At 43.6% G+C, this 9792-nt stretch overlaps 26 non-coding genes and 18 pseudogenes across 26 annotated transcripts; all 44 read right to left on the bottom strand.

The window, feature by feature from the left end:
* Positions 1-55: 55 nt before the first annotated feature.
* On the bottom strand, positions 56-174 carry LOC131711902 (5S ribosomal RNA). The gene has a single exon (XR_009313791.1). It is a non-coding gene; the product is annotated as a 5S ribosomal RNA (ribosomal RNA).
* A 114-nt stretch (positions 175-288) lies between these two features.
* Positions 289-397, bottom strand: LOC131715741 (5S ribosomal RNA; annotated as a pseudogene).
* A 114-nt stretch (positions 398-511) lies between these two features.
* LOC131714625 (5S ribosomal RNA) lies at positions 512-620 on the bottom strand (annotated as a pseudogene).
* Positions 621-734: 114 nt separating this feature from the next.
* LOC131712537 (5S ribosomal RNA) lies at positions 735-853 on the bottom strand. Its single transcript, XR_009314428.1, has one exon. It is a non-coding gene; the product is annotated as a 5S ribosomal RNA (ribosomal RNA).
* Positions 854-967: 114 nt separating this feature from the next.
* On the bottom strand, positions 968-1086 carry LOC131711306 (5S ribosomal RNA). Its single transcript, XR_009313189.1, has one exon. It is a non-coding gene; the product is annotated as a 5S ribosomal RNA (ribosomal RNA).
* A 114-nt stretch (positions 1087-1200) lies between these two features.
* On the bottom strand, positions 1201-1309 carry LOC131716307 (5S ribosomal RNA; annotated as a pseudogene).
* A 114-nt stretch (positions 1310-1423) lies between these two features.
* On the bottom strand, positions 1424-1532 carry LOC131714623 (5S ribosomal RNA; annotated as a pseudogene).
* Positions 1533-1646: 114 nt separating this feature from the next.
* Positions 1647-1755, bottom strand: LOC131715949 (5S ribosomal RNA; annotated as a pseudogene).
* Positions 1756-1869: 114 nt separating this feature from the next.
* On the bottom strand, positions 1870-1978 carry LOC131714622 (5S ribosomal RNA; annotated as a pseudogene).
* A 114-nt stretch (positions 1979-2092) lies between these two features.
* On the bottom strand, positions 2093-2211 carry LOC131716742 (5S ribosomal RNA). Its single transcript, XR_009315627.1, has one exon. It is a non-coding gene; the product is annotated as a 5S ribosomal RNA (ribosomal RNA).
* Positions 2212-2325: 114 nt separating this feature from the next.
* LOC131714621 (5S ribosomal RNA) lies at positions 2326-2434 on the bottom strand (annotated as a pseudogene).
* A 100-nt stretch (positions 2435-2534) lies between these two features.
* On the bottom strand, positions 2535-2643 carry LOC131715393 (5S ribosomal RNA; annotated as a pseudogene).
* Positions 2644-2757: 114 nt separating this feature from the next.
* On the bottom strand, positions 2758-2876 carry LOC131710814 (5S ribosomal RNA). The gene has a single exon (XR_009312696.1). It is a non-coding gene; the product is annotated as a 5S ribosomal RNA (ribosomal RNA).
* A 100-nt stretch (positions 2877-2976) lies between these two features.
* On the bottom strand, positions 2977-3095 carry LOC131711647 (5S ribosomal RNA). The gene has a single exon (XR_009313533.1). It is a non-coding gene; the product is annotated as a 5S ribosomal RNA (ribosomal RNA).
* Positions 3096-3209: 114 nt separating this feature from the next.
* Positions 3210-3318, bottom strand: LOC131715369 (5S ribosomal RNA; annotated as a pseudogene).
* A 100-nt stretch (positions 3319-3418) lies between these two features.
* On the bottom strand, positions 3419-3537 carry LOC131720616 (5S ribosomal RNA). Its single transcript, XR_009319513.1, has one exon. It is a non-coding gene; the product is annotated as a 5S ribosomal RNA (ribosomal RNA).
* A 100-nt stretch (positions 3538-3637) lies between these two features.
* LOC131715980 (5S ribosomal RNA) lies at positions 3638-3756 on the bottom strand. The gene has a single exon (XR_009315391.1). It is a non-coding gene; the product is annotated as a 5S ribosomal RNA (ribosomal RNA).
* A 114-nt stretch (positions 3757-3870) lies between these two features.
* Positions 3871-3989, bottom strand: LOC131712247 (5S ribosomal RNA). The gene has a single exon (XR_009314140.1). It is a non-coding gene; the product is annotated as a 5S ribosomal RNA (ribosomal RNA).
* A 100-nt stretch (positions 3990-4089) lies between these two features.
* On the bottom strand, positions 4090-4208 carry LOC131715968 (5S ribosomal RNA). The gene has a single exon (XR_009315390.1). It is a non-coding gene; the product is annotated as a 5S ribosomal RNA (ribosomal RNA).
* A 114-nt stretch (positions 4209-4322) lies between these two features.
* Positions 4323-4441, bottom strand: LOC131713109 (5S ribosomal RNA). Its single transcript, XR_009314997.1, has one exon. It is a non-coding gene; the product is annotated as a 5S ribosomal RNA (ribosomal RNA).
* Positions 4442-4541: 100 nt separating this feature from the next.
* LOC131715957 (5S ribosomal RNA) lies at positions 4542-4660 on the bottom strand. Its single transcript, XR_009315389.1, has one exon. It is a non-coding gene; the product is annotated as a 5S ribosomal RNA (ribosomal RNA).
* Positions 4661-4760: 100 nt separating this feature from the next.
* LOC131710893 (5S ribosomal RNA) lies at positions 4761-4879 on the bottom strand. Its single transcript, XR_009312776.1, has one exon. It is a non-coding gene; the product is annotated as a 5S ribosomal RNA (ribosomal RNA).
* Positions 4880-4979: 100 nt separating this feature from the next.
* LOC131714620 (5S ribosomal RNA) lies at positions 4980-5088 on the bottom strand (annotated as a pseudogene).
* Positions 5089-5188: 100 nt separating this feature from the next.
* Positions 5189-5307, bottom strand: LOC131709877 (5S ribosomal RNA). The gene has a single exon (XR_009311741.1). It is a non-coding gene; the product is annotated as a 5S ribosomal RNA (ribosomal RNA).
* A 100-nt stretch (positions 5308-5407) lies between these two features.
* Positions 5408-5526, bottom strand: LOC131712232 (5S ribosomal RNA). The gene has a single exon (XR_009314125.1). It is a non-coding gene; the product is annotated as a 5S ribosomal RNA (ribosomal RNA).
* A 100-nt stretch (positions 5527-5626) lies between these two features.
* LOC131714619 (5S ribosomal RNA) lies at positions 5627-5735 on the bottom strand (annotated as a pseudogene).
* A 114-nt stretch (positions 5736-5849) lies between these two features.
* LOC131714617 (5S ribosomal RNA) lies at positions 5850-5958 on the bottom strand (annotated as a pseudogene).
* Positions 5959-6072: 114 nt separating this feature from the next.
* LOC131715946 (5S ribosomal RNA) lies at positions 6073-6191 on the bottom strand. The gene has a single exon (XR_009315388.1). It is a non-coding gene; the product is annotated as a 5S ribosomal RNA (ribosomal RNA).
* A 100-nt stretch (positions 6192-6291) lies between these two features.
* LOC131715935 (5S ribosomal RNA) lies at positions 6292-6410 on the bottom strand. Its single transcript, XR_009315387.1, has one exon. It is a non-coding gene; the product is annotated as a 5S ribosomal RNA (ribosomal RNA).
* A 100-nt stretch (positions 6411-6510) lies between these two features.
* Positions 6511-6619, bottom strand: LOC131714616 (5S ribosomal RNA; annotated as a pseudogene).
* Positions 6620-6733: 114 nt separating this feature from the next.
* Positions 6734-6842, bottom strand: LOC131714615 (5S ribosomal RNA; annotated as a pseudogene).
* A 114-nt stretch (positions 6843-6956) lies between these two features.
* Positions 6957-7065, bottom strand: LOC131716489 (5S ribosomal RNA; annotated as a pseudogene).
* Positions 7066-7165: 100 nt separating this feature from the next.
* On the bottom strand, positions 7166-7284 carry LOC131711548 (5S ribosomal RNA). The gene has a single exon (XR_009313434.1). It is a non-coding gene; the product is annotated as a 5S ribosomal RNA (ribosomal RNA).
* Positions 7285-7399: 115 nt separating this feature from the next.
* On the bottom strand, positions 7400-7518 carry LOC131713179 (5S ribosomal RNA). The gene has a single exon (XR_009315063.1). It is a non-coding gene; the product is annotated as a 5S ribosomal RNA (ribosomal RNA).
* Positions 7519-7632: 114 nt separating this feature from the next.
* Positions 7633-7751, bottom strand: LOC131710119 (5S ribosomal RNA). The gene has a single exon (XR_009311988.1). It is a non-coding gene; the product is annotated as a 5S ribosomal RNA (ribosomal RNA).
* Positions 7752-7865: 114 nt separating this feature from the next.
* LOC131715924 (5S ribosomal RNA) lies at positions 7866-7984 on the bottom strand. Its single transcript, XR_009315386.1, has one exon. It is a non-coding gene; the product is annotated as a 5S ribosomal RNA (ribosomal RNA).
* Positions 7985-8084: 100 nt separating this feature from the next.
* On the bottom strand, positions 8085-8203 carry LOC131714113 (5S ribosomal RNA; annotated as a pseudogene).
* A 114-nt stretch (positions 8204-8317) lies between these two features.
* Positions 8318-8426, bottom strand: LOC131714614 (5S ribosomal RNA; annotated as a pseudogene).
* Positions 8427-8540: 114 nt separating this feature from the next.
* Positions 8541-8659, bottom strand: LOC131715913 (5S ribosomal RNA). Its single transcript, XR_009315385.1, has one exon. It is a non-coding gene; the product is annotated as a 5S ribosomal RNA (ribosomal RNA).
* Positions 8660-8773: 114 nt separating this feature from the next.
* Positions 8774-8892, bottom strand: LOC131710076 (5S ribosomal RNA). Its single transcript, XR_009311946.1, has one exon. It is a non-coding gene; the product is annotated as a 5S ribosomal RNA (ribosomal RNA).
* A 114-nt stretch (positions 8893-9006) lies between these two features.
* Positions 9007-9125, bottom strand: LOC131709863 (5S ribosomal RNA). The gene has a single exon (XR_009311727.1). It is a non-coding gene; the product is annotated as a 5S ribosomal RNA (ribosomal RNA).
* A 100-nt stretch (positions 9126-9225) lies between these two features.
* Positions 9226-9344, bottom strand: LOC131710714 (5S ribosomal RNA). Its single transcript, XR_009312596.1, has one exon. It is a non-coding gene; the product is annotated as a 5S ribosomal RNA (ribosomal RNA).
* Positions 9345-9444: 100 nt separating this feature from the next.
* LOC131715865 (5S ribosomal RNA) lies at positions 9445-9553 on the bottom strand (annotated as a pseudogene).
* A 100-nt stretch (positions 9554-9653) lies between these two features.
* On the bottom strand, positions 9654-9772 carry LOC131711547 (5S ribosomal RNA). The gene has a single exon (XR_009313433.1). It is a non-coding gene; the product is annotated as a 5S ribosomal RNA (ribosomal RNA).
* Between the last annotated feature and the right edge of the window lie 20 nt (positions 9773-9792).

Raw genomic sequence — 9792 nt, 5'->3', positions numbered from 1 at the left:
GTGATTCCTCCAAAACTTCCTTTTGTCCTCCACACATTTCAATTGTAAAATGTAATGCCTGCAGCACTTGAGATTCCCAGGTGGTCTCCCATCCAAATACTAACCAAGCCCAACATTGCTTAGCTTCTGAGATCAGACGAGATCAGGCTTATTCAAGGTGGTGTGGCCGCAGGCGATTGCATTTCTGCTTTCATGACTTTTATGTTTAGTGAGCTGGGGGTGATTCCTCCAAAATTTCCTTTTGTCCTCCACACATTTCAATTGTAAAATGTAATTACAAAAATGTAATGCCTGCAGCACTTGATATTCCCAGGTGGTCTCCCATCCAAGTACTAACCAAGCCCAACATTGCTTAGCTTCTGAGATCAGACTTATTCAAGGTGGTGTGGCCGCAGGCGATTGCATTTCTGCTTTCATGACTTTTATGTTTAGTGAGCTGGGGGTGATTCCTCCAAAATTTCCTTTTGTCCTCCACACATTTCAATTGTAAAATGTAATTACAAAAACGTAATGCCTGCAGCACTTGATATTCCCAGGTGGTCTCCCATCCAAGTACTAACCAAGCCCAACATTGCTTAGCTTCTGAGATCAGGCTTATTCAAGGTGGTGTGGCCGCAGGCGATTGCATTTCTGCTTTGATGACTTTTATGTTTAGTGAGCTGGGGGTGATTCCTCCAAAATTTCCTTTTGTCCTCCACACATTTCAATTGTAAAATGTAATTACAAAAATGTAATGCCTGCAGCACTTGATATTCCCAGGTGGTCTCCCATCCAAGTACTAACCAAGCCCAACATTGCTTAGCTTCTGCGATCAGACGAGATCAGGCTTATTCAAGGTGGTGTGGCCGCAGGCGATTGCATTTTTGCTTTCATGACTTTTATGTTTAGTGAGCTGGGGGTGATTCCTCCAAAATTTCCTTTTGTCCTCCACACATTTCAATTGTAAAATGTAATTACAAAAATGTAATGCCTGCAGCACTTGATATTCCCAGGTGGTCTCCCATCCAAGTACTAACCAAGCCCAACATTGCTTAGCTTCTAAGATCAGACGAGATCAGGCTTATTCAAGGTGGTGTGGCCGCAGGCGATTGCATTTATGCTTTCATGACTTTTATGTTTAGGGAGCTGGGGGTGATTCCTCCAAAATTTCCTTTTGTCCTCCACACATTTCAGTTGTAAAATGTAATTACAAAAATGTAATGCCTGCAGCACTTGATATTCCCAGGTGGTCTCCCATCCAAGTACTAACCAAGCCCAACATTGCTTAGCTTTGGAGATCAGGCTTATTCAAGGTGGTGTGGCCGCAGGCGATTGCATTTCTGCTTTCATGACTTTTATGTTTAGTGAGCTGGGGGTGATTCCTCCAAAATGTCCTTTTGTCCTCCACACATTTCAATTGTAAAATGTAATTACAAAAATGTAATGCCTGCAGCACTTGATATTCCCAGGTGGTCTCCCATCCAAGTACTAACCAAGCCCAACATTGCTTAGCTTCTGAGATCAGGCTTATTCAAGGTGGTGTGGCCGCAGGCGATTGCATTTCTGCTTTCATGACTTTTATGTTTAGTGAGCTGGGGGTGATTCCTCCAAAATTTCCTTTTGGCCTCCACACATTTCAATTGTAAAATGTAATTTCAAAAATGTAATGCCTGCAGCACTTGATATTCCCAGGTGGTCTCCCATCCAAGTACTAACCAAGCCCAACATTGCTTAGCTTCGGAGATCAGGCTTATTCAAGGTGGTGTGGCCGCAGGCGATTGCATTTCTGCTTTCATGACTTTTATGTTTAGTGAGCTGGGGGTGATTCCTCCAAAATTTCCTTTTGTTCTCCACACATTTCAATTGTAAAATGTAATTACAAAAATGTAATGCCTGCAGCACTTGATATTCCCAGGTGGTCTCCCATCCAAGTACTAACCAAGCCCAACATTGCTTAGCTTCTGAGATCAGGCTTATTCAAGGTGGTGTGGCCGCAGGCGATTGCATTTCTGCTTTCATGACTTTTATGTTTAGTGAGCTGGGGGTGATTCCTCCAAAATTTCTTTTTGTCCTCCACACATTTCAATTGTAAAATGTAATTACAAAAATGTAATGCCTGCAGCACTTGATATTCCCAGGTGGTCTCCCATCCAAGTACTAATCAAGCCCAACATTGCTTAGCTTCTGAGATCAGACGAGATCAGGCTTATTCAAGGTGGTGTGGCCGCAGGCGATTGCATTTCTGCTTTCATGACTTTTATGTTTAGTGAGCTGGGGGTGATTCCTCCAAAATTTCCTTTTGTCCTCCACACATTTCAATTGTAAAATGTAATTACAAAAATGTAATGCCTGCAGCACTTGATATTCCCAGGTGGTCTCCCATCCAAGTACTAACCAAGCCCAACATTGCTTAGCTTCTGAGATCAGGCTTATTCAAGGTGGTGTGGCCGCAGGCGATTGCTTTTCTGCTTTCATGACTTTTATGTTTAGTGAGCTGGGGGTGATTCCTCCAAAATTTCCTTTTGGCCTCCACACATTTCAATTGTAAAATGTAATGCCTGCAGCACTTGATATTCCCAGGTGGTCTCCCATCCAAGTACTATCCAAGCCCAGCATTGCTTAGCTTCTGAGATCAGGCTTATTCAAGGTGGTGTGGCCGCAGGCGATTGCATTTCTGCTTTCATGACTTTTATGTTTAGTGAGCTGGGGGTGATTCCTCCAAAATTTCCTTTTGTCCTCCACACATTTCAATTGTAAAATTTAATTACAAAAATGTAATGCCTGCAGCACTTGATATTCCCAGGTGGTCTCCCATCCAAGTACTAACCAAGCCCAACATTGCTTAGCTTCTGAGATCAGACGAGATCAGGCTTATTCAAGGTGGTGTGGCCGCAGGTGATTGCATTTCTGCTTTCATGACTTTTATGTTTAGTGAGCTGGGGGTGATTCCTCCAAAATTTCCTTTTGTCCTCCACACATTTCAATTGTAAAATGTAATGCCTGCAGCACTTGATATTCCCAGGTGGTCTCCCATCCAAGTACTAACCAAGCCCAACATTGCTTAGCTTCTGAGATCAGACGAGATCAGGTTTATTCAAGGTGGTGTGGCCGCAGGCGATTGCATTTCTGCTTTCATGACTTTTATGTTTAGTGAGCTGGGGGTGATTCCTCCAAAATTTCCTTTTGTCCTCCACACATTTCAATTGTAAAATGTAATTACAAAAATGTAATGCCTGCAGCACTTGTTATTCCCAGGTGGTCTCCCATCCAAGTACTAACCAAGCCCAACATTGCTTAGCTTCTGAGATCAGGCTTATTCAAGGTGGTGTGGCCGCAGGCGATTGCATTTCTGCTTTCATGACTTTTATGTTTAGTGAGCTGGGGGTGATTCCTCCAAAATTTCCTATTGTCCTCCACACATTTCAATTGTAAAATGTAATGCCTGCAGCACTTGATATTCCCAGGTGGTCTCCCATCCAAGTACTAACCAAGCCCAACATTGCTTAGTTTCTGAGATCAGACGAGATCAGGCTCATTCAAGGTGGTGTGGCCGCAGGCGATTGCATTTCTGCTTTCATGACTTTTATGTTTAGGGAGCTGGGGGTGATTCCTCCAAAATTTCCTTTTGTCCTCCACACATTTCAATTGTAAAATGTAATGCCTGCAGCACTTGATATTCCCAGGTGGTCTCCCATCCAAGTACTAACCAAGCCCAACATTGCTTAGCTTCTGAGATCAGACGAGATCAGGCTTATTCAAGGTGGTGTGGCCGCAGGCGATTGCATTTCTGCTTTCATGACTTTTATGTTTAGTGAGCTGGGGGTGATTCCTCCAAAATTTCCTTTTGTCCTCCACACATTTCAATTGTAAATTGTAATTACAAAAATGTAATGCCTGCAGCACTTGATATTCCCAGGTGGTCTCCCATCCAAGTACTAACCAAACCCAACACTGCTTAGCTTCTGAGATCAGACGAGATCAGGCTTATTCAAGGTGGTGTGGCCGCAGGCGATTGCATTTCTGCTTTCATGACTTTTATGTTTAGGGAGCTGGGGGTGATTCCTCCAAAATTTCCTTTTGTCCTCCACACATTTCAATTGTAAAATGTAATGCCTGCAGCACTTGATATTCCCAGGTGGTCTCCCATCCAAGTACTAACCAAGCCCAACATTGCTTAGCTTCTGAGATCAGACGAGATCAGGCTTATTCAAGGTGGTGTGGCCGCAGGCGAATGCATTTCTGCTTTCATGACTTTTATGTTTAGTGAGCTGGGGGTGATTCCTCCAAAATTTCCTTTTGTCCTCCACACATTTCAATTGTAAAATGTAATTACAAAAATGTAATGCCTGCAGCACTTGATATTCCCAGGTGGTCTCCCATCCAAGTACTAACCAAGCACAACACTGCTTAGCTTCTGAGATCAGACGAGATCAGGCTTATTCAAGGTGGTGTGGCCGCAGGCGATTGCATTTATGCTTTCATGACTTTTATGTTTAGGGAGCTGGGGGTGATTCCTCCAAAATTTCCTTTTGTCCTCCACACATTTCAATTGTAAAATGTAATGCCTGCAGCACTTGATATTCCCAGGTGGTCTCCCATCCAAGTACTAACCAAGCCCAACATTGCTTAGCTTCTGAGATCAGACGAGATCAGGCTTATTCAAGGTGGTGTGGCCGCAGGCGATTGCATTTCTGCTTTCATGACTTTTATGTTTAGTGAGCTGGGGGTGATTCTTCCAAAATATCCTTTTGTCCTCCACACATTTCAATTGTAAAATGTAATGCCTGCAGCACTTGATATTCCCAGGTGGTCTCCCATCCAAGTACTAACCAAGCCCAACATTGCTTAGCTTCTGAGATCAGACGAAATCAGGCTTATTCAAGGTGGTGTGGCCGCAGGCGATTGCATTTCTGCTTTCATGACTTTTATGTTTAGTGAGCTGGGGGTGATTCCTCCAAAATTTCCTTTTGTCCTCCACACATTTCAATTGTAAAATGTAATGCCTGCAGCACTTGATATTCCCAGGTGGTCTCCCATCCAAGTACTAACCAAGCCCAACATTGCTTAGCTTCTGAGATCAGGCTTATTCAAGGTGGTGTGGCCGCAGGCGATTGCATTTCTGCTTTCATGACTTTTATGTTTAGGGAGCTGGGGGTGATTCCTCCAAAATTTCCCTTTGGCCTCCACACATTTCAATTGTAAAATGTAATGCCTGCAGCACTTGATATTCCCAGGTGGTCTCCCATCGAAGTACTAACCAAGCCCAACATTGCTTAGCTTCTGAGATCAGACGAGATCAGGCTTATTCAAGGTGGTGTGGCCGCAGGCGATTGCATTTCTGCTTTCATGACTTTTATGTTTAGTGAGCTGGGGGTGATTCCTCCAAAATTTCCTTTTGTCCTCCACACATTTCAATTGTAAAATGTAATGCCTGCAGCACTTGATATTCCCAGGTGGTCTCCCATCCAAGTACTAACCAAGCCCAACATTGCTTAGTTTCTGAGATCAGACGAGGTCAGGCTTATTCAAGGTGGTGTGGCCGCAGGCGATTGCATTTCTGCTTTCATGACTTTTATGTTTAGTCAGCTGGGGGTGATTCCTCCAAAATTTCCTTTTGTCCTCCACACATTTCAATTGTAAAATGTAATGCCTGCAGCACTTGATATTCCCAGGTGGTCTCCCATCCAAGTACTAACCAAGCCCAACATTGCTTAGCTTCTGAGATCAGGCTTATTCAAGGTGGTGTGGCCGCAGGCGATTGCATTTCTGCTTTCATGACTTTTATGTTTAGTGAGCTGGGGGTGATTCCTCCAAAATTTCCTTTTGTCCTCCACACATTTCAATTGTAAAATGTAATTACAAAAATGTAATGCCTGCAGCACTTGATATTCCCAGGTGGTCTCCCATCCAAGTACTAACCAAGCCCAACATTGCTTAGCTTCTGAGATCAGGCTTATTCAAGGTGGTGTGGCCGCAGGCGATTGCATTTCTGCTTTCATGACTTTTATGTTTAGTGAGCTGGGGGTGATTCCTCCAAAATTTCCTTTTGTCCTCCACACATTTCAATTGTAAAATGTAATTACAAAAATGTAATGCCTGCAGCACTTGATATTCCCAGGTGGTCTCCCATCCAAGTACTAACCAAGCCCAACATTGCTTAGCTTCTGAGATCAGACGAGATCAGGCTTATTCAAGGTGGTGTGGCCGCAGGCGATTGCATTTCTGCTTTCATGACTTTTATGTTTAGTGAGCTGGGGGTGATTCCTCCAAAATTTCCTTTTGTCCTCCACACATTTCAATTGTAAAATGTAATGCCTGCAGCACTTGATATTCCCAGGTGGTCTCCCATCCAAGTACTAACCAAGCCCAACATTGCTTAGCTTCTGAGATCAGACGAGATCAGGCTTATTCAAGGTGGTGTGGCCGCAGGCGATTGCATTTCTGCTTTCATGACTTTTATGTTTAGTGAGCTGGGGGTGATTCCTCCAAAATTTCCTTTTGTCCTCCACACATTTCAATTGTAAAATGTAATGCCTGCAGCACTTGATATTCCCAGGTGGTCTCCCATCCAAGTACTAACCAAGCCCAACATTGCTTAGCTTCTGAGATCAGGCTTATTCAAGGTGGTGTGGCCGCAGGCGATTGCATTTCTGCTTTCATGACTTTTATGTTTAGTGAGCTGGGGGTGATTCCTCCAAAATTTCCTTTTGGCCTCCACACATTTCAATTGTAAAATGTAATTACAAAAATGTAATGCCTGCAGCACTTGATATTCCCAGGTGGTCTCCCATCCAAGTACTAACCAAGCCCAACATTGCTTAGCTTCTGAGATCAGGCTTATTCAAGGTGGTGTGGCCGCAGGCGATTGCATTTCTGCTTTCATGACTTTTATGTTTAGTGAGCTGGGGGTGATTCCTCCAAAATTTCCTTTTGTCCTCAACACATTTCAATTGTAAAATGTAATTACAAAAATGTAATGCCTGCAGCACTTGATATTCCCAGGTGGTCTCCCATCCAAGTACTAACCAATGCCAACATTGCTTAGCTTCTGAGATCAGGCTTATTCAAGGTGGTGTGGCCGCAGGCGATTGCATTTCTGCTTTCATGACTTTTATGTTTAGTGAGCTGGGGGTGATTCCTCCAAAATTTCCTTTTGTCCACCACACATTTCAATTGTAAAATGTAATGCCTGCAGCACTTGATATTCCCAGGTGGTCTCCCATCCAAGTACTAACCAAGCCCAACATTGCTTAGCTTCTGAGATCAGGCGAGATCAGGCTTATTCAAGGTGGTGTGGCCGCAGGCGATTGCATTTCTGCTTTCATGACTTTTATGTTTAGTGAGCTGGGGGGTGATTCCTCCAAAATTTCCCTTTGGCCTCCACACATTTCAATTGTAAAATGTAATTACAAAAATGTAATGCCTGCAGCACTTGATATTCCCAGGTGGTCTCCCATGCAAGTACTAACCAAGCCCAAGATTGCTTAGCTTCTGAGATCAGACGAGATCAGGCTTATTCAAGGTGGTGTGGCCGCAGGCGATTGCATTTCTGCTTTCATGACTTTTATGTTTAGTGAGTTGGGGGTGATTCCTCCAAAATTTCCTTTTGTCCTCCACACATTTCAATTGTAAAATGTAATTACAAAAATGTAATGCCTGCAGCACTTGATATTCCCAGGTGGTCTCCCATCCAAGTACTAACCAAGCCCAACATTGCTTAGCTTCTGAGATCAGACGAGATCAGGCTTATTCAAGGTGGTGTGGCCACAGGCGATTGCATTTCTGCTTTCATGACTTTTATGTTTAGTGAGCTGGGGGTGATTCCTCCAAAATTTCCTTTTGTCCTCCACACATTTCAATTGTAAAATGTAATTACAAAAATGTAATGCCTGCAGCACTTGATATTCCCAGGTGGTCTCCCATCCAAGTACTAACCAAGCCCAACATTGCTTAGCTTCTGAGATCAGACGAGATCAGGCTTATTCAAGGTGGTGTGGCCGCAGGCGACTGCATTTCTGCTTTCATGACTTTTATGTTTAGTGAGCTGGGGGTGATTCCTCAAAAATTTCCCTTTGGCCTCCACACATTTCAATTGTAAAATGTAATGCCTGCACCACTTGATATTCCCAGGTGGTCTCCCATCCAAATACTAACCAAGCCCAACATTGCTTAGCTTCTGAGATCAGACGAGGTCAGGCTTATTCAAGGTGGTGTGGCCGCAGGCGATTGCATTTCTGCTTTCATGACTTTTATGTTTAGTGAGCTGGGGGTGATTCCTCCAAAATTTCCTTTTGTCCTCCACACATTTCAATTGTAAAATGTAATTACAAAAATGTAATGCCTGCAGCACTTGATATTCCCAGGTGGTCTCCCATCCAAGTACTAACCAAGCCCAACATTGCTTAGCTTCTGAGATCAGGCTTATTCAAGGTGGTGTGGCCGCAGGCGATTGCATTTCTGCTTTCATGACTTTTATGTTTAGTGAGCTGGGGGTGATTCCTCCAAAATTTCCTTTTGTCCTCCACACATTTCAATTGTAAAATGTAATTACAAAAATGTAATGCCTGCAGCACTTGATATTCCCAGGTGGTCTCCCATCCAAGTACTAACCAAGCCCAACATTGCTTAGCTTCTGAGATCAGACGAGATCAGGCTTATTCAAGGTGGTGTGGCCGCAGGCGATTGCATTTCTGCTTTCATGACTTTTATGTTTAGTGAGCTGGGGGTGATTCCTCCAAAATTTCCTTTTGTCCTCCACACATTTCAATTGTAAAATGTAATTACAAAAATGTAATGCCTGCAGCACTTGATATTCCCAGGTGGTCTCCCATCCAAGTACTAACCAAGCCCAACATTGCTTAGCTTCTGAGATCAGACGAGATCAGGCTTATTCAAGGTGGTGTGGCCGCAGACGATTGCATTTCTGCTTTCATGACTTTTATGTTTAGTGAGCTGGGGGTGATTCCTCCAAAATTTCCTTTTGTCCTCCACACATTTCAATTGTAAAATGTAATTACAAAAATGTAATGCCTGCAGCACTTGATATTCCCAGGTGGTCTCCCATCCAAGTACTAACCAAGCCCAACATTGCTTAGCTTCTGAGATCAAACGAGATCAGGCTTATTCAAGGTGGTGTGGCCGCAGGCGATTGCATTTCTGCTTTCATGACTTTTATGTTTAGTGAGCTGGGGGTGATTCCTCCAAAATTTCCTTTTGTCCTCCACACATTTCAATTGTAAAACGTAATGCCTGCAGCACTTGATATTCCCAGGTGGTCTCCCATCCAAGTACTAACCAAGCCCAACATTGCTTAGCTTCTGAGATCAGACGAGATCAGGCTTATTCAAGGTAGTGTGGCCGCAGGCGATTGCATTTCTGCTTTCATGACTTTTATGTTTAGTGAGCTGGGAGTGATTCCTCCAAAATTTCCTTTTGTCCTCCACACATTTCAATTGTAAAATGTAATGCCTGCAGCACTTGATATTCCCAGGTGGTCTCCCATCCAAGTACTAACCAAGCCCAACATTGCTTAGCTTCTAAGATCAGGCTTATTCAAGGTGGTGTGGCCGCAGGCGATTGCATTTCTGCTTTCATGACTTTTATGTTTAGTGAGCTGGGGGTGATTCCTCCAAAATTTCCTTTTGTCCTCCACACATTTCAATTGTAAAATGTAATGCCTGCAGCACTTGATATTCCCAGGTGGTCTCCCATCCAAGTACTAACCAAGCCCAACATTGCTTAGCTTCTGAGATCAGGCGAGATCAGGCTTATTCAAGGTGGTGTGGCCGCAGGCGATTGCATTTCTGCTTTCAT

Source organism: Acipenser ruthenus, chromosome 44 (assembly GCF_902713425.1).
Source record: "Acipenser ruthenus chromosome 44, fAciRut3.2 maternal haplotype, whole genome shotgun sequence".
Taxonomy (NCBI): Eukaryota; Metazoa; Chordata; class Actinopteri; order Acipenseriformes; family Acipenseridae; genus Acipenser; species Acipenser ruthenus.
This window is presented reverse-complemented; position numbering and strand designations above follow the sequence as displayed.